Source organism: Myxine glutinosa, chromosome 4 (assembly GCF_964187855.1).
Source record: "Myxine glutinosa chromosome 4, kmMyxGlut1.1, whole genome shotgun sequence".
NCBI lineage: Eukaryota > Metazoa > Chordata > Myxini > Myxiniformes > Myxinidae > Myxine > Myxine glutinosa.
Genome location: NC_136264.1, coordinates 136158904 through 136181149, shown reverse-complemented (window position 1 = coordinate 136181149; position 22246 = coordinate 136158904). Strand labels below are relative to the sequence as shown.

The 22246-nt window shown below is 42.2% G+C and overlaps 1 protein-coding gene across 1 annotated transcript in view; it reads left to right on the top strand.

Moving 5' to 3' along the window:
- Window positions 1-4582: 4582 nt before the first annotated feature.
- LOC144891816 (uncharacterized) overlaps window positions 4583-22246 on the top strand; it is a 1036251-nt gene continuing 1018587 nt past the window's right edge. Inside the window, exon 1 of the mRNA XM_078776482.1 lies at window positions 4583-4627. The gene's annotated coding sequence lies outside the window, so the exon portion shown is untranslated. The remainder of the gene's footprint in view (window positions 4628-22246) is intronic.

Below are 22246 nucleotides of genomic sequence, written 5' to 3'. Positions count from 1 at the left end.
TCATTTGGGTAAATTCACTTACATTTGGGTACATTGTGCTTTCATTTGGGTAAATTCACTTACATTTGGGGACATTGTGCTTTCATTTGGGTAAATTCACTTACATTTGGAGACATTGTGCTTTCATTTGGGTAAATTCACTTACATTTGGGGACATTGTGCTTTCATTTGGGTAAATTCACTTACATTTGGGGACATTGTGCTTTCATTTGGGTAAATTCACTTACATTTGGGGACATTGTGCTTTCATTTGGGTAAATTCACTTACATTTGGGTACATTGTGCTTTCATTTGGGTAAATTCATTTACATTTGGGGACATTGTGCTTTCATTTGGGTAAATTCACTTACATTTGGGGACATTGTGCTTTCATTTGGGTAAATTCACTTACATTTGGGGACATTGTGCTTTCATTTGGGTAAATTCACTTACATTTGGGGACATTGTGCTTTCATTTGGGTAAATTCACTTACATTTGGGGACATTGTGCTTTCATTTGGGTAAATTCACTTACATTTGGGGACATTGTGCTTTCATTTGGGTAAATTCACTTACATTTGGGTAAATTCACTTACATTTGGGGACATTGTGCTTTCAATTGGGTAAATTCACTTATATTTGGGGACATTGTGCTTTCATTTGGGTAAATTCACTTACATTTGGGGACATTGTGCTTTCATTTGGGTAAATTCACTTACATTTGGGGACATTGTGCTTTCATTTGGGTAAATTCACTTACATTTGGGGACATTGTGCTTTCATTTGGGTAAATTCACTTACATTTGGGGACATTGTGCTTTCATTTGGGTAAATTCACTTACATTTGGGGACATTGTGCTTTCATTTGGGTAAATTCACTTACATTTGGGTACATTGTGCTTTCATTTGGGTAAATTCACTTACATTTGGGTACATTGTGCTTTCATTTGGGTAAATTCACTTACATTTGGGTACATTGTGCTTTCATCTATCTATAATTCCATTAATCTCTGTGTGTATGTGTGTATGTGTGTTTGTATGTGTGTTTGTATGTGTGTTTGTATGTGTGTATGTTTGTCTGTGACCGCTGTTTCTCGACAACTACCGGTCCGATATACTTGAAACTTGCCAGGTATATTGCTGGGGACCCGAGGATGTGCCTTTTCAAGGTTTGAAATTAATCGGACAAGTAGTTACCGAGCTATGGCGATTTCTTTACCAAACACCGCAAGCCGTTCGCTTTGGACCAAACCATTTCATGTAAATAGAGGGGGGGGTTCTGTGGTCGTTGCGAATGGACCAAACCATTCATGTAAATAGAGGGGGGGGGGTTCTGTGGTCGTTACTGCCACGTGGTTTCAAAGTTTTTTTTTGTTGTTGTTGTTTGCACGCATGTTTTTTTGCACCCACGTACGGGCACGCCCTAGGATGTTTACACACACACACCCCTACACAAATTTTTTTTTTTTTTTTTTTTTGGCAAGGAACGGGCACCCACGTACGGGCACGTCCTAGCTTATATATAGTACGGGCATGCCCTAGTTTGGGTAAATTCACTTACATTTGGGTACATTGTGCTTTCATTTGGGTAAATTCACTTACATTTGGGTACATTGTGCTTTCATTTGGGTAAATTCACTTACATTTGGGGACATTGTGCTTTCAATTGGGTAAATTCACTTACATTTGGGGACATTGTGCTTTCATTTGGGTAAATTCACTTACATTTGGGGACATTGTGCTTTCATTTGGGTAAATTCACTTACATTTGGGGACATTGTGCTTTCATCTATCTATAATTCCAGTAATCTCTGTGTGTATGTTTGTTTGTACGTTTGTTTGTTTGTTTGTATGTCTGTGACCGCTGTTTCTCGACAACTACCGGTCCGATATACTTGAAACTTGCCAGGTATATTGCTGGGGACCCGAGGATGTGCCTTTTCAAGGTTTTAAATTAATCGCAGAAGTAGTTACCGAGCTATGTCCAAAAAATGATTCAACCAATCAGAGAGCAGCGAGCTATCACGTGTGCCGAACGTGGCGAACACACTCTGCCTCGGATGGCACATTTGAGAGCGTATTCATTTATTTCCCGTCGGCAAACTATGTTGCCGTTAAACTATGTTTTAAAACTAATTATAAAACTAATTAAAACTAATTTGCGATTCATCGTAACTGCGATTTGCGAACTTCCGGACAGTGAGGACTGCACTTCCGGCATCCAATCACAGAACGCGTTATTGCGTAGGCGTGGCCGATGTGAGAGCGAGCAGCGAGCCGAGCCCAGCGCGTGCGCCATTACGGTACGTAATTCGATTTCTTCCGGAGAAAATAATAATTTCTCGATTTCTTATGCGCATTATTTCTCCCAATTCAGTCAGAGCGAAGGGCGGAAGCGAAGAGCGTTGTTTTTTTTGTTTACGGGCGTACGGGCGGGGTAGAGCGTACGGGTAGCGTTTTTTTTTTTTTTTGGCACATTTGAGAGCGTATTCATTTATTTCACGTTGGCAAACTATGTTGCCGCTATGTTGCCGTTAAACTATGTTTTAAAACTAATTAAAACTAATTTGCGATTCTTTCGCTTTCCTGCGCATTTGTGCACGCTATGGCGATTTCTTTACCAAACTCCGCTAGCCGTTAGCTTTGGACCAAACCATTTCATGTAAATAGAGGGGGGGGGATTGTCACCGTACTCGCAAGCCGTTAGCTTTGGACCAAACCATTGCATGTAAATAGAGGGGGGGGATATACTTTTAGATATATATATAGTACGGGCATGCCCTAGTTTGGGTAAATTCACTTACATTTGGGTACATTGTGCTTTCATTTGGGTAAATTCACTTACATTTGGGGACATTGTGCTTTCATTTGGGTAAATTCACTTACATTTGGGGACATTGTGCTTTCATTTGGGTAAATTCACTTACATTTGGGTACATTGTGCTTTCATTTGGGTAAATTCACTTACATTTGGGGACATTGTGCTTTCATTTGGGTAAATTCACTTACATTTGGGGACATTGTGCTTTCATTTGGGTAAATTCACTTACATTTGGGGACATTGTGCTTTCATTTGGGTAAATTCACTTACATTTGGGTAAATTCACTTACATTTGGGGACATTGTGCTTTCAATTGGGTAAATTCACTTACATTTGGGGACATTGTGCTTTCATTTGGGTAAATTCACTTACATTTGGGGACATTGTGCTTTCATTTGGGTAAATTCACTTACATTTGGGTACATTGTGCTTTCATTTGGGTAAATTCACTTACATTTGGGTACATTGTGCTTTCATTTGGGTAAATTCACTTACATTTGGGTACATTGTGCTTTCATTTGGGTAAATTCACTTACATTTGGGTACATTGTGCTTTCATTTGGGTAAATTCACTTACATTTGGGTACATTGTGCTTTCATTTGGGTAAATTCACTTACATTTGGGGACATTGTGCTTTCAATTGGGTAAATTCACTTACATTTGGGGACATTGTGCTTTCATTTGGGTAAATTCACTTACATTTGGGGACATTGTGCTTTCATTTGGGTAAATTCACTTACATTTGGGGACATTGTGCTTTCATTTGGGTAAATTCACTTACATTTGGGGACATTGTGCTTTCATTTGGGTAAATTCACTTACATTTGGGTACATTGTGCTTTCATTTGGGTAAATTCACTTACATTTGGGGACATTGTGCTTTCATTTGGGTAAATTCACTTACATTTGGGTACATTGTGCTTTCATTTGGGTAAATTCACTTACATTTGGGGACATTGTGCTTTCATTTGGGTAAATTCACTTACATTTGGGTACATTGTGCTTTCAATTGGGTAAATTCACTTACATTTGGGGACATTGTGCTTTCATTTGGGTAAATTCACTTACATTTGGGTACATTGTGCTTTCATTTGGGTAAATTCACTTACATTTGGGGACATTGTGCTTTCAATTGGGTAAATTCACTTACATTTGGGGACATTGTGCTTTCATTTGGGTAAATTCACTTACATTTGGGTACATTGTGCTTTCATTTGGGTAAATTCACTTACATTTGGGTACATTGTGCTTTCATTTGGGTAAATTCACTTACATTTGGGTACATTGTGCTTTCATTTGGGTAAATTCACTTACATTTGGGTACATTGTGCTTTCATCTATCTATAATTCCAGTAATCTCTGTACGTTTGTACGTTTGTACGTTTGTCTGTGACCGCTGTTTCTCGACAACCACGGGTCCGATATACTTTTAACTTGCCAGGTATATTGCTGGGGACCCGAGGATGTGCCTTTTCAAGGTTTCATATTAATCGGACAATTACTTACCGAGCTATGTCCAAAAAACGATTCAACCAATCAGAGAGCAGCGAACTATCGCGTGTGCCGAACGTGGCGGACACACTCTGCCTCGGATGGCACATTTGAGAGCGTATTCATTTATTTCACGTTGGAAAACTATGTTGGCGTTAAACTATGTTTTAAAACGAATTCAAACTGCGATTAAATTAAAACGATTCATCGTAACTGCGATTTGCGAACTTCCGGACTTCATTTCCGGCAGCCAATCACAGAACGCTTTGTTGCGTAGGCGTGGCCGATGTGAGAGCGAGCGGAGCTGAGCGCGTTACGAGCTGACCGCCATTACGGTTCGTAATTCGATTTCTTATGCGCATTATTTCTCCCAATTCAGTCAGAGCGAAGGGCGGAAGCGAAGAGCGTTGTTTTTTTTGTTTACGGGCGTACGGGCGGGGTAGAGCGTACGGGTAGCGTTTTTTTTTTTTTTTGGCAAGGAACGGGCACCCACGTACGGGCAATGCCCTAGTCTATCTATAATTCCAGTAATCTCTGTCTGTACGTTTGTCTGTGACCGCTGTTTCTCGACAACCACGGGTCCGATATACTTTTAACTTGCCAGGTATATTGCTGGGGACCCGAGGATGTGCCTTTTCAAGGTTTCATATTAATCGGACAATTACTTACCGAGCTATGTCCAAAAAACGATTCAACCAATCAGAGAGCAGCGAACGATCGCGTGTGCCGAACGTGGCGGGCACACTCTGCCTCGGATGGCACATTTGAGAGCGTATTCATTTATTTCACGTTTGCAAACTATGTTGGCGTTAAACTATGTTTTACAACTAATAAAAACGAATTTGCGATTCATTCGCTTTCCTGCGCGTTTGTGCACGCGATGGCGATTTCTTTACCAAACTCCGGAAGCCGTTCGCTTTGGACCAAACCATTGCATGTAAATAGAGGGGGGGGGATTGTCACCACTCGCAAGCCGTTCGCTTTGGACCAAACCATTTCATGTAAATAGAGGGGGGGGATATAATTTTAGATATAGATATAGTACGGGCATGCCCTAGTTAATACAATGAAAGTATATCGCACAAAAATGTTAGTCAATAAAAAATGGGTATATAAAAACAAAAAGGGAGCTCTGTCTACTGTAACGCCATGTCTTGCAAAAGCAGCCTGAATAGCGTTCACCACGTGGTGGTTCACCTCGTTAATCATATTCAAAAAGTGTTGTAACACACCCAAACTTCCCCGGCTTTGTGACTAATTAATTAAGTACACAGGCATTTCCCACTTCATTTGTCAAGCCCTCACCAAGCAGCTTAAACACTCTAGCAAGCACTCCAACAAAATGGGTGATAAGGAATGGCTGGCTTGGCAAGATGGTGCAAGCTGATTGCTTCTGGTTGAAATGGCCAAAAAAGTTCAGGAAACCACCTCTTAAATACTTTAAAATATACGCAATCTGGGTCCATCATCTAGAGGGAATTTTAAAATCAGATCGCAGGTACAGTGGAGTGACACCCCATCCCATGGAAGTATAAATTAAGTAGAAAATTATTATTAAGTTAAATAAAAAAACTAACCCCAGAAGGAGAATGACAGCCTCACTTAAATAAATGAATATATACACTTAGATATAAGAATCGTTAGATATAGTAAATTTTGTCAGATTTCACTCCAGATTTGGACATTTATTTAGTCTACAGGATCCAATCCTCATATCTGAATCCAGATTTTGATGATATTCTTCAACTGTGTAATGATTAATCGATCGTGTTTTCAATGCAAGGCACGTTTGAATAGGCCAAAACAAAATGGCGGCTTAAAAACCTAGCGAGTGGCAGTGGGCTGACCAAGATGGCAGGCTGCCAGATTGGTCAGGCTTTTTCGGGGTTTTTTTCTTATGAGCACGTCATTAATCATCCTCAAAAAGGGTGTTATAACACACCCAAACACCCAGTTTTCATCATTGCAATCTGTTGGAGGTCCAGATGAATGCATGCAAAGTTTGGGGTCACTAGGTTTCATGGTTTTGGAGTTATGGAGGAGACGGACGGACTGGCATTGCCTTTTATTATTATTACTATATATATATATATATATATATATATATATATATATATATATATATATATATATATATATTTGTTGTATAAATATATATATATTTACATGTATATATATGTTTATATGTATTCTTTCCCAGGAAAGACATCGGCCATTATAAAGCCCGCAGTGTTAAGTGTGGAAAAGTTCTGAGGAGATTGTGGCTGGCTCAATAGTGCAGTGGACTGTTGACACGTAATCAATGGAGGTTCCTGGTTCGAGCCCCACATTGAGTCAGGATCTTTACCACACTTAGCCCCTCGCAGGAATTTGATTCCTGTTTCTAAAATTATATATATATATATATATTGTTGCGGATATGAGGACTGTATTTTTTTGATTGTGTTGTATTGTGGTAAATTGGTGATGAATATTGCTTGAGTCTGCGCCTCCTGCCTCCGGAGCTGTGTAAAGGTCAAAAGGGCGTCCCATAATTAGTCCACAAGCATACACGTCAGCCAATAATAGAATACCCCTGTTCGATAGTTATATCTTATTCTGTGTTTTAGGGTAAGGCTGTGTCTCCCATTAATTGAAATACTCCATTGCACCAGTGAAAGAGATAAATTCCCTTCATTCCCACTCCCAAAACTTCATTCCCACTCCCAAAACTTTCATTCCCATTCCCAAAATCTCCATTCCCCCTTTTCGTCGATTAGAAACTACCTCCGCTCCAATTACCGCCATTGACCACGAGGCAGGGTCGGAGAAGAAAGGCGTGTCTCCACCTCGTCATAGAGGGGAGGAGTGAGCCAGCCCCACTCGACCAACCATGAGCCAGGGGTTTGGCTAGAGAGGGCGGAGGAAGAGCGATCGGGGAGGTTTGCAAAGGTTGAGGGGCGGGGCCTATATAACCCACGGCAGGGCGTTTCCCGAGGAGATGCGCTTTGAGTAGAGTCGAGGAGGGAGGAGATCAGAAGACAGGAAGGCCTTGAGTTGGACTAAGCAAGAGAGGAAGTTGTTGGACTGGGTGGGACTAAGAAAGAGAGAGAAAGAGTCCTGAAGCTTGTGAGGGAAGGAGAGAGAACCCGTCACACCAACCCCCCACCAGCCGCGTTGGCTCCACCAAGCGTTCACCTCCACCAAGGCTCCACCAAGCTTCGCGTTGGCTCCACCAAGCGTTCACCTCCACCAAGGCTCCACCAAGCTCCGCGTTGGCTCCACCAAGCCTTCAGCTCCACCAAAGCTCCACCAAGCTCTGCGTTGGCTCCAAGCGTTCACCTCCAGCCACCCACCTCCTGCGATTCCTGTCAGCATTCCCCGCGTGAGTCTGTCTTTTGTTTGTTCTGTCCCTGGGTTAATTAAGACTGTAGGTAAGCTAAAGATTGCACTGTGTCACCTGCGTCTTATGTGTTGTAAATAAACGTGACTGCTTTCTTTTTGCTTGTGTGTATAATAAATCCAATTACTCTTCTGTACGTCTTCTCGTCTTATTCCTTTTTCCTCTTTGTATTCGGTCGCTTTAGAGTTTTCCCGATTGAATAGCGGTGGCGCGATCCAGCCAAAGTTTGGGGTAAATCGGGTGTTAGAGTCGGGGAATAACTGTTCGGTCGCGGTAATACACCACCGCTCGGTCAAAATAACATCTTAACCGCGTCCGCAACAATATATATATATATAAATAAAGGAGTGTCTGTGTGTGTGTGTGTGTGTGTGTGTGTGTGTGTGTGTGTGTGTGTGTGTGTGCGTGTGTGTCTGTCTGGATGTCCGCCTATAACTCAAGAACTACACATCGGAGAGAAGTTTTAGACACAGATTCGGAATCAGCATAAAATTCCGGTGGTTATAGGTGACTTTTTATTTTAATATCAATGGTTTAAAAAACCGGGCCAGCTGCAATTCCATGGTGTAGTTTGTGGCGGCGCTATTGCCCCTTTCCGATCCCATGACGCATTGCGGTTCCGATTCGCGATAAGGTCTATGCGCTATCACCGACACTTTTCCACCTTTTCCATACCTTTTAATCAGATTTACCTTATCGTCCATCGTAACCACATTACGCTTGGAAACACTAGCATTATCCTTCTTTGGACCCATGGCTAACACAGACACAGTAAAGGAATACTGTACGTCGCCTCTGTTTTGAATGAGAATCAGCGGTTGCGCGTACGTACAGTATACTGTACATACATATTTATATATTTTTAATGTGCTTTTTATTGCATTTTAAATTGTTTTTTAGCTTCTTTTATTGTTAATTTATGTACTATTTTATTTATTTTTAATATATTTTTAAGGAAAACAAATGTTTTCACGTCCGTAGGAGTGACGTAATGTCGCACATAATGACGTTCGCTGCCCGGTCATGAAAGAAATTATGATTCACATGCCAAAGTGACATGAAGATCAGGCAGTAAACCTCCCAACTGAGTTTCTCAACAGTCGTCAGCCTCAAGGACTCCCAACACACAGGTTGATTCTCAAGGTGGGAGCACCAATCATGCTTCTAAGGAATCTTGATCCACCAAAGCTGTGTAATGGAACACGATTGACAATCCAGCAAATGATGCCGCATGTCCTAGAGGCAACCATCCTCTCAGGACAATACAGAGGAGAGAAAGTATTCATTCCAAGGATACCACTTATTCCACCTGACCTTCCATTCTCCTTCAAGAGGATTCAGTTCCCCATCAGGCTATGTTTTGCTATGTCCATCAACAGGGCGCAGGGGCAATCAATGAAGGTTGTCGGCCTCAACTTCACAGAACAAGTGTTTGCCCATGGCCAGCTGTACGTGGGCTGCTCGAGGGTTGGAAAACCAAGCAATCTTTATGTCTTGGCACCAAGTAAGAAAACCAGAAATGTTGTATACCCAGAGGTTTTGAGAAATTGAAAATTGAAAAAACGTCATGTAGGAAATGTACTGTGATATTGCTCTAAAATATACATGTTCTTTTCATCATATATTTGTATTATTCTTATTCAACCCGGGCGAAGCCGGGCACCTCAGCTAGTATATATAGCTGCCTGCTGGTGGTGGGGTGACCGTTTGGGCTGCTTTTCATGCAGGGGGCAAAACTGACCTGGTTGTTCTGAATAGAAACCTGAACCAGTTCAAGTACAGGGTCATTCTGGAAGAAACATTGCTTCCCTTTGCTCGTGCAGCCTTTCGAGGAAACTTTGTCTTCCAAGATGACAATGCACAGCCTCATCGTGCTCGCATGATCCAACACTTTCTTGCTGACCATGGTGTCGAGCATATGGAGTGGCCTGCCATGTCCCCGGATATGAATCCGATAGAGAACTTGTGGGCAGAATTAACGCATCAAATCGACAACTTGGACCAGCAGCCGACCTCTGTGCGTGAATTGCAGCAGACTATTGTCACTGCATGGCAAGCGATTCCTGTCCAAACCTTGGCAAATCTCGTGAACAGCATGCCTCGACGTGTACGTGCTCTCCTGAATGCTCGTTGGGGTTACACGAAGTACTGAACTGTAATTTTACTGTCCGTAATCCCAGTCATAATTTAGCTTTTGTTTTTGTTGATAGATTTTTTGGCTAATGTGCAAAATAAAGAGATGCTTCTGGAAAACGTACAGAAGTTTAACACAGTACTGTCCGTGAATTGAGTTCGATATCAGTTTACATCACTTTCATGGATCAATTTATTTGCTTCGAAATGTCAAGTGTGGTTTTTGTTTCTTTTAAAGGTCACATTAACAAAATCTAGAATAATTTCAACATAATTCCAATGAACTTTTGGTTCTAAGGCATCTTGAAAAGTAAGTTCACCCCCACAAAAAAAATATTCCATATTAAATGCCAAGTCTGTATATATATATATATATATATATATATATATATATGTATATATGTATATATATATATATATATATATATATATATATATATATATATATATGTATATATATGTTTATATGTATTCTTTCCCAGGAAAGAACTTCAGTGAGACCCAAAAGCTTGAGTGTCAGAACTTCTTTGAGAGGATTGTTGAGAAAGTAGATGGGAGGGTTGTCCAGACGGTCTTTTCGGAGAGACATAGTGAGGGTGTGAGATTTGTCAGGATTGAAAGACATGTTCCATTTGTTTGATCAGTTTGTGATTTTGTCCAGGTCTGCAGAGAGTGAAGAGGCTGCTGCCTGCTGATCTGAGGGTTGAGATATGGAGCGGCAGAGAATGGAGACATTAGCAAAAAGATAGAGAGGATCTTCCAGAGAGTCAGAGAGATCATTGATGAAGACCAGAAAAAGCACAGAGCCCAGAAAACTGGAGCGTTTTCAACACTTTTCACTCACTCACACAGCTGGGTATTCGAGCAACCTCATCACCACACGCTACGTATGGCCACATATCAACGCCGACATGTGGCGTTGGGCCAAGCAATGTCTCCAATGTCAACGCTCCAAGATCCAACATCATACTGTCGCACCACTCGGTAGCTTTTCCACACCAGTTACGCATTTCGACAGGGTCCACGTGGATATTTTCGGTCCCCTACCACCTTCAAACAAGCACCGCTATTTACCGACTTTTGTTGACCACTTCACCCGTTGGCCAGAGGCGACACACAATTAGCTGGCATCAGCCACACCGACTATCGCCAGCGCATTTGTCCACACCTGAATCACACGTTTTGCTGTTCCATCAACCATCACTATGGATTCTGGAAGACAGTTTGAATCGGCTCTATTTCATGAGCTGACTCAACTAGTGGGCACCGCCATGTGTGAACCACCACTTACCATCCAGCAGCAAATGGTAAAAGGCGGAAAGTTTTCACCGCCAACATAAGTCTTCCCTGAAAGCACATGACAAATCAACGCACTGGATGGACGTCACACCTATGGTCCTCCTTGGTATGCAAGCTGCTCTAAAAGATTACCTTGGATGCTCCACTGCAGAGCACGTGTACAGTACAACGCTTCATCTGCCAGGAGAATTCTTCATTGCATCCGAGGACACCTTGCCGGACGTCACCAACCATGCCAACCAACTTTGTTTGGCCATACAGACATGTACGCATTTGTCACGCCCGACTTTTATACTCAAGGATTTTTTTACGCACACTCACATATTCGTACGGCATGACACTGTCTGGAAACCTTTGTAGCAACCTTATGATGGACCTTACAAAGTTATACAACACTCTGATAATACCTTCGTACTCCATATTAATGGTGGTCATGGTACAGTCCCCATCGATCGCTTGAAGCCAGCTTTTCTTGATACAGCACCAGAGCTGACCTGCCCAGTGAAAACGGATTGAAACATACTACAACAATACCATTTCCGCCATTGAGAGACCATCGAGATAAGGTCCAAAAACTATATATAGCACGATATCTCAAAAAGTTATTAACTAATTTGGATGAAACTTGGTGGACAGGTTGGTTTTGTGGCAAGGGTGAATCAGTTAGATGTTGGTGAATATCCGGATCTGGACACAATAAAAATTTTTTGTGATTCTTCACCTTTGAGAGATTGGGCCAGAAATAATAGGGAGCTCAAAAAATCTCTCAAAAAGTTGTGGACGGATTATGACAAAACTTGGTGGATGAGTTGGGTAGGTGACAAGAACAAACCGATTCGATTTTGGTGAAGATCCGGATCCAGATCTGGCCTATCAGTCGGATACACACCGTAAACTGTTCAGCCTAGTGGAGGTATGCTCTCTACCGTGTGTCGTTCAAATTGTTAGAGTATACTGTGTGTTGTATAACAATGACAGCCCACACGCAGGTTCTTCAGCTCAACCTTTTAATGGCGTCTCCTTCTCCACTCCTCGCCCAGCTCACGGAGGTATATAATAAACCTGGAGAGCCAATTGGCCACCTCGCAGCATTAGCCGCCGTGAAGCCACCGGAAATAGTCTGGCGGCCATATTGGGAAGCCGATTGTTTTGTAAACAAAGCCTGTCAAAGCAAAGGCGTGGCGCACTGATGATGCAGCTGGAGCGAATTTTAGGACCGCCGACTATTTAATTAATATAGAATACTAATATTTGAACTGATATTCGGGCTCAGAATCCCGTTCTTTAAGGAAATGGTGTTCATTAAGTTTGAAGTTGGTTCTAGACGCATTTTTCCTGGGGGATCCAATGGTTTAGAGCTTGTTTGAAAAAAAAGTGCCCAAAATTACCGCTCGGTGTTCTTTATCGTCCTTCTCATGACCCAATCACCCACTAGTAGGAATAAGAATCCTGACATGTTACACCCCTGTTTAACTCCTGTCTTCACCTTGAACCATTCTGTTGTTTCACCTTGGTCGACGACCGCACATTGAAAGTCTTGGTAAAGGGCTTTTACAAGGTTCACTAATTTTCCAGGTATGCTGTATTTCTTCATTATGACCCAGACTTTCTCTGGGCAAGGAGTCGAAAGCTTTCTAGAAATCTATAAAATTGAGGTACATCGTCGTTTGCCATTCTTTGGCTTGTTCTATAATATTCCTCAATATAAAGATCTGATTTGTTGTCATGTTATATGATGTTACTTAATTCAGTCATTATATTGTAACTAAGATGTGTATGTTTCTATTACCGAGATGTTAGAAACCAGTTACATAAATGACATGAAACGCTGTCATGTAGTTAACCCACACAATTCTTGGGTTTCGGAAGTTTTTGCTATTCATAACATACAAGACTTACATGTTGCAATGGAACGTTCAGCAGGACATGGTAATTGTTACATGAATAATGGAGCGGAGATATAGACATCTCATGCAACACATCTTTTACAGTTTAAATATTTACATGAAGTGTTGGTGAACTCGCCATATCAGACAAAGGGCAACTATCCATTAACCATGGAAAATTAAAGATTTGTGTTCACAGGTATACCATCAGATCAGATCTGCTTGCCACTGTTCTATGAACTATCTGTGAACACAAATCTTTAATTTTCCATGGGTAATGGTTGACGAAAGTTCACGAGTTTTTGAAAACAATTCAGGACAGTTAATACATGTTTGATCAGTTGTTCTACACAGGCAATTTTGCAGTGAACATAACACCCACAACTTATTCCACATACCTCAAAGCAATTCATCCCATATCAAACAATGATATAAACATGGACATAATGAAAAAGTAATGCCAATTGTACTTAAATACATTGAAAATGCACTTGCATGAACATCATAAATTGCAACCAAAAGTAGGCCTACTGGACCAGGTACTTCATTGCTTTTCAAACAAACGTATCGGTACTCAAGTCACCAAACAAAGTAGAAATACATATTTCTCGAGCTTCCAGCCCGACTTACTCTTCCAGTATTAAAACATAAATCAATAGATATACAGGACTACATCTTCCACAACTAAACACCGATATATATTTATGCACAATTCTGCACAATTCACGCGACTACCATGTAGAGATGAGGTCGCTCTTATATTTCAGCTTGCTCTGGTGTTGCCTCACTGGTGAGCAAACAGGACCAGTTTGCAATATTTTTTCCTGATGCGCTCTTCCTTCATGTCATCATCGAGTGTTCTCACAACATGATGGAAACGTATCTTGCTGTATGATTGTGATACAGAATGTATTAAAGCAAACACATGGTTGCTGTCTGCCTCACAGTCAAACATGTGCCGATCCAAGGAAGCAAATGTAGACCGACCGACCTCAGAAAGGACAGAAGTGGAAATTGCCACTCTTATCCCACTTTCACGAGGCATTTTGCCATTGGTTACAGCCAGGAGCCTCTTGACACAGCGTTCAGTGAGATCAGCTGATTGTGAGATCAAACACGGACGCAGACACAATCGGCTTCCCAATATGGCCGCCAAGCAACTTCCGCTAGCTTCAGCCGACAGCCGTCATTGGCTCTCCAGGTTTATTATATACCTCCGTGGCCCAGCTCTACACGTCACGACCGGTCACGCCTAATCCTTTCCGGTTCATCATGCATTCATTAATATTCATGCGCTCCCAATACCACACTGTGAGGCTGGTAGGTCGGAGGTTCAGACTCGACCCTGGCAGGAGACTTTATAAATAATTTATTTTCTTGCTCTTGGCTCATTTCCTCCAGAAGTGGGCATAGTCGGTGGGCTTTGGTGGTGTCCTTTCCTGTGATCTTGTCCTTCAGGTTGTGGGAAGTGTTTTACGACCTATATCTTTCTTGATGATATCAATGACCTGTATGATTCTCTCAAAAACCAACTTTACCATTTTGCTGATGAATGTTTTATAGGGCTGCAGATTGAGCATGAAAATGAGGGTGAAGTGGCAACTAGCTTCCTACCAGCTAATTTTGATATTTTTTATAAAGTATGGGCCCTGACTACTTCACACACCAAAAATACCCAGAATCCCCTTGGGGAACATGTTCAAGTGACGTCATCAAGATGGCCTCCATTTTTATTAAGTTTTTGGTTCACGAGTTATCAAACAGAGTGACCACTATATTCGTCATGGGTGTGTGTCTGTCTGTGTGTCTGTCTGTCTGTCTGTCCGCAGCATAACTACCCGATGATATCATCCGATCTTGATGAAACTTGGGTGGGAGGTTGATATCATGATCTAGTTGTGTCCTGCCTAGAGTGGGCGTATTGCGCCCATTGTGGGCGGAGCGACGCCTGAAAAAGATGTCTTTTTAGGGGGTAATCGAGTTCAAGCGACATCTTCTCCGAGGGGTTTGGTGGAATCTGACAGGGTTTTCGGTATTTGGTTAGGCCAATGTCATGTGTCTAGCCCCACGGAGCTCGATTTTTCATTTTTGCCCCAATGTCAAGGTCACAAGGTCACAAAATTTACAAAAGTCAATTTTTGATGATTTTATTACATTATTCGCTTCCAGATAGGGTGAAATGTCGTACATGTTTTTATACTATCACATACATCATGAAATACAAGTTTTCCAACAAATTTCAGAATCTTCGACCTTTGACCTTTGAAGGTCACAAAGGTCAAATTTTCAAAGTTGTCGGAATCGAACCGAATTTTCGGTATTGTGTAGCTAACTAACCTCATAACTGATTATACATTATTTTCTATCTCATTTCAAGGTCAGTAACCTTCGTTTTGACATTTCCAGGCCAGCACCACACACAATTACGTACAGCTGGCTCTTAAAGGCCTGCGCACGCAGCACATTGGGGCCCTTTGTAAATAGGCATGTACACCGCATGTCAGGGGCCGACACCTGCCACGTGGGCCCCCGACCCCCCAGTCCGGGCCTGTTTCGGTTATAGTCCGTCCTTTGTCATTGAATACCGCTCGCTCGTGAACCATCGTTGTCTCCTGACTTGTTGTATTTTATTTTTACATTGAGGGTCCCTGTGTCCTGATCTGTAATAAAATGATACTAGCATCTGATTTAAATATTCTATTTAATAATATTAATATTTAATAATATTTAAAAATAATATTATTAATTCTATTTAATAATATTTAAAATAATATTTAAATAATATTTAAATAATAAATTAATTTAAATGCATGCATGCAATGCATTTAAATGCATTTAAGTTAATTTAATAATTTAATTTAAATATTTAAATAATATTTAAATAATATTTAAATTAAACGCAGCTGATGCATTAAGATCAATTTCTTGGGTATTAGGGTATTCAGTTGCTGGTTGTAATTTTTCTGTCTCTGCGAATAATACCTGCACGGTGAAGTATTTGGGAATCATTTTTGTAAATCAGAACCATTGTTGTAAGCACATTCTCACGAACTTCTGCTGGCTTCATATTCGCTGCTGTAAGTTTTATTCCTTTCTTTTTATTCTCTGGTTCTCCACAAATGAAAGTGTTCATCCCAGGAAAAGGCTGATGTTTTTTCTCTTGACAGTAAAACTACTATATAAACGGTTAGGTACCACGTCAGCACCTGTACACAATGCCAAACGTTACAATTTTGGCAGCCATTTTGATGACGTCATTTAAGCATGTTCCCCCAGAGGTATTCTGGGTATTTTTGGTTTGTGAACTTGTCAAGGCCCCTACTTTATAAAAATACCAAAAGTAGCTGGTATGAAGCTAGTTGCCAGTCCTGCCATTTTGAAGGCACTTTTTGACAATAATCTGCAGCCCTATTAGACTCGGTGGATTAAATGGTTGGAGCATTGACTCTAAGCTTGCGATGCCAGCGGTTCCAACCTTGGCCAAGTAATGCCCCAATACTTTAGAGATGCTATCTGCTACTTCCGAAGCTCGCTCGAGATTTCAAGAGGATTTCACGACGATTTCAAGAAGATTTCAAGGAGATTTCAAGCAGATTTCAAGAAGATTTCAAGAGGATTTCAAGAATATTTCAAGAGGATTTCAAGAAGATTTCAAGATTTCAAGATTTCAAGTAGATTTCAAGATTTCAAATCGATTTCAAGAAGATTTCAAGAGATTTCAAGACGATTTCAAGAAGATTTCAAAGAAGATTTCAAGAAGATTTCAAGAGAATTTCAAAAATATTTCAAGAATATTTCAAGAGGATTTCAAAAATATTTCAAGAAGATTTCAAGCAGATTTCAAGACGATTTCAAGAAAATTTCAAGAAGATTTCAAGGAGATTTCAAGAAGATTTCAAGGGGATTTCAAGGAGATTTCAAGAAGATTTCAAGAAGATTTCAAGAAGATTTCAAGAGGATTTCAAGAAGATTTCAAGCAGATTTCAAGAATATTTCAAGAAGATTTCAAGAAGTTTTCAAGAGGATTTCAAGAAGATTTCAAGAGGATTTCAAGAAGATTTCAAGAACATTTCAAGAGGATTTCAATGAGATTTCAAGAACATTTCAAGAGGATTTCAAGAAGATTTCAAGAGGATTTCAAGAGGATTTCAAGAAGATTTCAAGAAGATTTCAAGCGGATTTCAAGAATATTTCAAGAAGATTTCAAGAAGATTTCAAGAAGATTTCAAGAAGATTTCAAGAAGATTTCAAGAGGATTTCAAGAAGATTTCAAGACAAACAACCATGTGTTGGCAACCATCCTGTATGCCTGATGGGTATAATGGCCTCCTCATGTGATGAAGTTCCTCAAAAGAGAACTCCTACATGGAGCTTGGACACAGGAGGCCATTTGGCCCATCCTACCTGTGCCACCTCAACACCAAATTCATCCAATCCTTCTGTTTATCGACTTTACCCTAGAGGTGGGGGACAGTGGTGCAGATAGAGGAACATGACCAGGGTAATCCTTTTTGTTTGATTTCGGATAGGATAGGGTGAAGGGGGTTTATTGGGTGAGGGATGAACAAGGACAGATAACAGATACCACATGCACCTTTTCACAGACCCTCTGGCTCACATAAATCACGACAGGTATACAATCTGCATCTATCCATTATCACCCAAACGACCACACTCTGACTTTTACATCATTTACAAGGACAATGATAAAAAGGACAAATCAACACAATGTATGCGATTTGGGATCATGGTGTACCTGCACACACCTGCACAACAATCAGGAATGAAATAGCATCGCAGTATGTGTTACGTCACTATTGTCGTCCCACGTCATGACGCGAACGCCGCTCAAAATATTTCGCAAACCTGCTCATGACCTCGGGCGATCGCTATCTAAATCGGCAAAAATGTCGCTGCCGGTAAAACGGCTACCTGCAAACAGGTAAAGCGCATTGCATCACAACTATTTCTCGCGATTCGTTGTGCGTCCCCGGGGGGTAGTTTCGGGTTTCTGTTCAAACCGCCACAAAGCAGAAGACGGAGCGGGACGCCTACCTGCTGCATACACACCTGTCGGTTTTTCCGCGTTAATCCGATCAAATATTTTCACAGGTAGGGAAAAAACTCCACACCTGGTCACACTCCACACGGTGCAAACCCATCTCGAACTGCCTGCCCAAGCGTCCGCCGTATCCCCTTTCATACCTGCGACGTCTTTTCGGGAATGGGGGAATGCGCTCGCGCGATCACGTGCTGCATACCTATGACGTCACGAGGAACGTTACGCTGTGGTGTGTGAGGGGGAAGGTGGAGGAAAACACTTCCTGGGGTCCTCGAGCTTTGTGAAGTGTAGGTTGAGAGCTTGACGTACACGCGGAGTAAGTATGTCGTGCTGGGGGAACAGGTGGAAAGGTCAAGTCTGTCGTGCTGGGAACAGGTGGAAAGGTCAAGTCTGTCGTGCTGGGAACAGGTGGAAAGGTCAAGTCTGCCGTGCTGGGACAGGTGGAAATGTCAAGTCTGCCGTGGTGAGGGAACAGGTGGAAAGGTCAAGTCTGCCGTGCTGGGAACAGGTGGAAAGGTCAAGTCTGCCATGCTGGGAACAGGTGGAAAGGTCAAGTCTGCCGTGCTGGGAACAGGTGGAAAGGCCAAGTCTGTCGTGCTGGGACAGGTGGAAAGGTGAATTCCGTCGTGCTGAGGGAACAGGTGGAAAGGTGAATTCCGTCGTGCTGGGGGAACAGGTGGAAAGGTCAAGTCTGTCGTGCTGGGAACAAGTGGAAAGGTCAAGTCCGTCGTGCTGGAGGAACAGGTGGAAATGTCAAGTCTGTCGTGCTGGGACAGGTGGAAAGGTCAAGTCTGTTGTGGTGAGGGAACAGGTGGAAAGGTCAAATCTGTCGTGCTGGGGGAACAGGTGGAAAGGTCAAGTCTGCCGTGCTGGGAACAGGTGGAAAGGTCAAGTATGCCATGCTGGTAACAGGTGGAAAGGTCAAGTCTGCCATGCTGGGAACAGGTGGAAAGGTGAATTCCGTCGTGCTGAGGTAACAGGTGGAAAGGTCAATTCCGTCGTGCTGAGGGAACAGGTGGAAAGGTCAAGTCCATCATGCTGAGGTAACAGGTGGAAAGGTCAATTCCGTCGTGCTGAGGGAACAGGTGGAAAGGTCAATTCCATCGTGCTGAGGAACAGGTAGAAAGGTCAAGTCTGTCCTGCTGGGAACAGGTGGAAAGGTGAATTCCGTCGTGCTGCGAACAGGTGGAAAGGTCAAGTCTGCTGTGCTGGGGGAACAGGTGGAAAGGTCAAGTCTGCCGTGCTGGGGAACAGGTGGAAAGGTCAAGTCTGCCGTGCTGGAGGAACAGGTGGAAAGGTCAAGTCTGCCGTGCTGGGGGAACAGGTGGAAAGGTCAATTCCGTCATGCTGGGGGAACAGGTGGAAAGGTCAATTCCGTCGTGCTGAGAACAGGTGGAAAGTTCAATTCCGTCGTGCTGAGAACAGGTGGAAAGGTCAATTCCATCGTGCTGAGAACAGGTGGAAAGGTCAATTTCGTCATGCTGAGAACAGGTGGAAAGGTGAATTCCGTCGTGCTGAGAACAAGTGGAAAGGTCAATTCCGTCGTGCTGGGGGAACAGGTGGAAAGGTCAATTCTGTCGTGCTGAGAACAGGTGGAAAGGTCAATTCCGTCGTGCTGGGGGAACAGGTGGAAAGGTCAATTCCGTCATGCTGAGAACAGGTGGAAAGGTCAATTCCGTCGTGCTGAGAACAGGTGGAAAGGTCAATTCCGTCGTGCTGAGAACAGGTGGAAAGGTCAATTCCGTCGTGCTGAGAACAGGTGGAAAGGTCAATTCCGTCGTGCTGAGAACAGGTGGAAAGGTCAATTCCGTCGTGCTGAGAACAGGTGGAAAGGTCAATTTCGTCGTGCTGAGAACAGGTGGAAAGGTCAATTCCGTCGTGCTGGGGGAACAGGTGGAAAGGTCAATTCCGTCGTGCTGGGGTAACAGGTGGAAAGGTCAATTCCGTCGTGCTGAGAACAGGTGGAAAGTTCAATTCCGTCGTGCTGAGAACAGGTGGAAAGGTCAATTCTGTCGTGCTGAGAACAGGTTGAAAGGTCAATTCCGTCGTGCTGAGAACAGGTGGAAAGGTCAATTCCGTCGTGCTGGGAGCAGGTGGAAAAGTCAATTCCGTCGTGCTGAGAACATGTGGAAAGGTCAATTCCGTCGTGCTGGGGGAACAGGTGGAAGGGTCATTTCCGTCGTGCTGAGAACAGGTGGAAAGGTCAGTTCCGTCGTGCTGGGGGAACAGGTGGAAAGGTCAATTCCGTCATGCTGGGGGAACAGGTGGAAAGGTCAAGTCTGTCGTGCTGGGGGAACAGATGGAAGGGTCAAATCTGTCGTGCTGGGACAGGTGGAAAGGTCAAGCCGTCGTGCTGGGGGAACAGGTGGAAAGGTCAATTCCGTTTGTGCTGGGGGAACAGGTGGAAAGGTCAAGTCCGTCGTGCTGGGAAACAGGTGTGATGGTGACGAAATAAACCTGTCACGACACCTTTTTTTAAAACCGCCAATGTAGCAAAAAGGTGAAATATACGGTACATGAAAATAAAGCACTGTGCATGTATATGTGTTTGTGTTTGTGTGTGTGTGTATGTGTATGTATATGTGTATGTGTTTGTATTTGTGCATGTGTTTGTGTTTGTGTATGTGTTTGTGTATGTATATGTGCATGTGTTTGTGTTTGTGTATGTGTTTGTGTATGTATATGTGCATGTGTTTGTGTTTGTGTATGTATATGTATATGTGTATGTGTTTGTGTATGTGTATGTGTTTGTGTTTGTGTATGTATATGTATATGTGTATGTGTTTGTGCTTGTGTATGTGTTTGTGTATGTGTACGTCTTTGTGTTTGTGTTTGTGTATGTATATGTGTTTGTGTTTGTGTTTGTGTTTGTGTTTGTATATGTGTTTGTGTATGTCTTTGTGTTTGTGTATGTGTATGTGTTTGTGTTTGTGTTTGTGTATGTGTTTGGGTTTGTGTATGTGTTTGTGTATGTGTTTGTGTTTGTGTATGTGTACGTGTATGTGTTTGTGTATGTGTTTGTGTATGTGTTTGTGTATGTGTTTGTGTTTGTGTATGTGTTTGTGTTTGTGTTTGTGTATGTGTTTGTGTTTGTGTTTGTGTTTGTGTATGTGTTTGTGTTTGTGTATGTGTATGTGTTTGTGTTTGTGTTTTTGTTTGTGTATGTGTTTGTGTGGGTGTTTGTGTTTGTGTATGTGTATGTGTTTGTGTTTGTGTTTGTGTATGTGTTTGTGTATGTGTATGTGTATGTGTATGTGTATGTGTTTGTGTATGTGTTTGTGTATGTGTTTGTGTTTGTGTATGTGTTTGTATTTGTGTTTGTGTAGGTGTTTGTGTTTGTGTATGTGTATGTGTATGTGTTTGTGTTTGTGTATGTGTTTGTGTTTGTGTATATGTGTGGGTGCGTATGTACGTGCGTACATATAATAATGTATATACTCTATAAGTATGAACAGATTTGTAGGTGTCACATGGTTCGAGCATACGCTCTGAGTCTGGGAGGTCGGTGGTCAATCCCCGGTCAAGTCAAACCAAAGATTGTAAAATGGTACATATTCTGCTTCCTTTCGTGATGCTCAGCATTTTAAGGGATAAAGCACGGACAAAGAACGTTGGAAAGGCAAAGGCAAACCACCGAGAGTACAACCCTTGCCAAGAAACTGCTTCGGCAGCACCAACGCTCTTTCTATAAAGACATATTGTATATGTAACTATGTGTGTGCGTCTAGTAATCTAGTTCCGTGAAGCTGTGCCACACTTTTGGTTACATTCATGATCTGATGTCTTCAAACATTCCTATCCTGCACTACCTCCCGAAGCTCTGGCAGAGAAAGCTTGTTTGTGTCCTTTCCCAATTCCCATCCATGTAGATCCAGCACACTCAATGTCTCCCTCTTCCTCTTCCTCCTCCCCCGCACACATACCCAGCCAGCATGGTTCATTTCTCCAGACTTTCGTTTTCTCCACGCATGATGTGTCCAAAGTATGACAGTTTCTGTTTTAGCATCAGCGCTTGTAATTTACGTGATGATGCAATGTGTGCATATCAACATAATAACATACATATATCACTATTATGTGTGTATGTAGTATATATGTACGATGTATGGGTGTTCATATGTATACAATCATATATGTAACTGTGGTATATATATACATACAGTCACGTGAAAAAGTAAGCACACCCCATGTA